The following is a 2,739-nucleotide window of genomic DNA, read 5'->3' as shown; positions in this document are numbered from 1 at the left end:
TATTTGTGCTAATATGCAGGTATTGGGGGTTTCATGACCCGAGAAAGACAATAGACATAATTCCAAAATGCTGTCACGTCATTTAAGTGCTGAATTTTGATTGGCTGAAATATGCGTGCGTCTTGTGTTGTGTTTTTAACGAGACTTTGGAAATGACTATTTTTTGATTAAGTTTTATGTATTTTAATTGTTATACAAATGTATGTCAATGGTTATCTCATTTGAAGCAATGCTCATAATATTTTATAATCATTATAATTTTGATTTTGATTTTTTTTATTACCACCCTATCGTTGTTTTCAAAATGAAAACAATCAGAACTAAACTAATTTTATTCAACACTATGACCAAATCTACAAAATATTTATTTTGTCAAGGTATGAAACCATAAGAAAAGAAGAAAATTAATTCTAAGTAAACATAAGAATTGACCATTAATCATTCACTTTGCGACGTAACTCATTTCTGCTTGTTTGTGTTGTTAATTAGTAGTTCAAATTAACACTTGTATTCTAAGCGCGTCAAAGCAAATATAGTTTTAGACAATATCGGCTAGAAAGCAGAATTATACATGTTGACTTCATGTCATCAGTGGAAACGCATCTCTTGCGTTGTTATTTATGGTACAGATTATTCATAAGGAGAGCACAGAAGGCTGCTATAGTTTGTAATAACTTACCTTACGACGAAACACTCTCTGAAGAATCTCTTGGGTTGTGGGTTGGAGTAGGTGAGGATTCTTCTTCAACAAGAATGACAAGTTCGGGCTCCTTTGTCATCTGTCGGACTTCTGGGGGAACGGGTGTCGATCCTCTTTTTCCTGTTGTACACAGACTTACTGCTAATTACGATGTCACCGGTTACCATAAGTCTGTGAAAAAGTCACTCATTGTGTGCTTCCTTGACGTTTTTCTTGCGTTCCTCAACTAAAAGAGCTTGTTATCCTTGTTCCGAGCTTCTTGAGCTTCTTTTCTCATCATGCCAGTCGGTGCTCCGTAGATCAGTAAGACATGCACACTGACTAGCATTTTGAACACAGCTTTGCAGTGTCCAAACAGTAGGGTCCAAATAATTCGGGGTCAGTGGGTAGTCCTGAGGATAAAGCGATCAGAATTACGTGAAATCTATGAACTAGATTCTCATCAAGACCGCAGATGTTGGAGAATTTTGTTTCAGTGTTGAAAGCTCTGCGTGCAGTATTTCCGTCATTTGAAGTTCCATGATCCTGGCTTTGGTTGGTCAACTTTCAACCCGAGTTCTGATCTAAAAAGTTCCTGAATCTTTTTCTTTCTCTCTGCCATGACTTACCTCTTCTCCTCTGGCTGTATCCTCCACTTTTGGAAGGGAAGTCTATATGCAATGTGAAACATCATTTTGAAGCAACGAATCCATTTGTGTAGTGGGCAGAGTCCAAATTTGTATCTGTCTGAGACGGGTTGTGGAAAATGGTGAATAATTATTGAAGTCCTTAGGTGTGGCCCCGCAAATGTAACATCTCATGGTTGAAGAGGTTTTAGTAATTGCATTGATGACTTTTTTGGTCAACCATGATGAAGTGAAGATTGCACTTGACGTAGACGGTCTCCTTTGTAGCTAATTCGCCTTCTACTTGAATGTCAAGATCAACTGCTATAGGTTGAAGTTACTGGATTTCCGTCTCCTTGTTCTGATGTTCTTCCTGGGATAGCTCCTGTGTTTCTTTTTTGTATTGTAGATGGATTAGCCGACAAAAGCTAATAGATGAAGGAACTGGGGTTTTCCCATATCACTTAGTTGCCTGTTATTCAGTTGCAATGGTACAAGTGTACGTGATGCAAAACAAACTCGAATCATCAGACTGTTCTGTGGTTGTGAATCTTTGTTTATACTCACTTTGACCTGATGAGCCATCAAAACCCCGTTCGCAAAATTAAGTCAAGAAAGAGGGGACGTTCATCTTTTGGTACCTTCTCAATTAGTTCGTGAACATTGTCCTGTCGTTGTTCCAATATACGAAGGGCTGTATGGTCTAGAAGACTTTGTAGAGAAACTTTGGCCGACTCTTCGCTCACATCTATATTTTGTGGGTAGCACTTCTGCTTTGCTTCTCAAACAGCATTGTAAGGCGGGTAGACATCTGCATTTTTCTCTTTGGCGGCTGTTCTCAAGGTTCGATACGCCGACTTTGTCAAACCGTTTTAAATTAAAAGGGCAAGTGCCTTGTTTGGAGTAAACTTCTCAAATGCAGGTGGGGTGAGGAAATTAGTTTTCTTAGCTTTGCAGGTTTTGACGGACTCTGAATGGTAAATTGAAGAACATATCTCAAGTCTGGGTTCCTCCCATAAGCTCCTTGAGAAGCTGCAAAAAGAAGCTCCCGGTGCTCACTTTCCTGTAGCAGTGTTATGTTTCGGCCCTCCGTTGTTTTGATCGCTTGGAAAGTAAAGTCCAATCCTTGCTGGGTCAACCTGCTCCTGAACCCGATGCTCCCTCATCAGACCTAGAGACTTCTTTCACTTTAGAGAGCCAATGATCAACTTCCAGTGGGAACAACACCTCTGCTTGTAACCACTCTCCATTTTTCCTCTCGAACTGAGATTTGTTGCGGCTACAAGCTATCCCTTTTCCCTTCAATCTATACAGAAAACTGTACATGGTTTATTTGATCTTCTCTTGAATTTCATCTGGAATGTCTAATTGCTGGAACCGTGATATTCAGAGAAAAAAACATGCATCTCCCAAATGGGACTTCAGTGTTGTACT

Source organism: Acanthaster planci, linkage group LG02 (genome assembly GCF_054643075.1).
Source record: "Acanthaster planci isolate LZ-2023a linkage group LG02, COTS_SCS, whole genome shotgun sequence".
NCBI classification, from domain to species: domain Eukaryota; kingdom Metazoa; phylum Echinodermata; class Asteroidea; order Valvatida; family Acanthasteridae; genus Acanthaster; species Acanthaster planci.
This window is presented reverse-complemented; position numbering follows the sequence as displayed.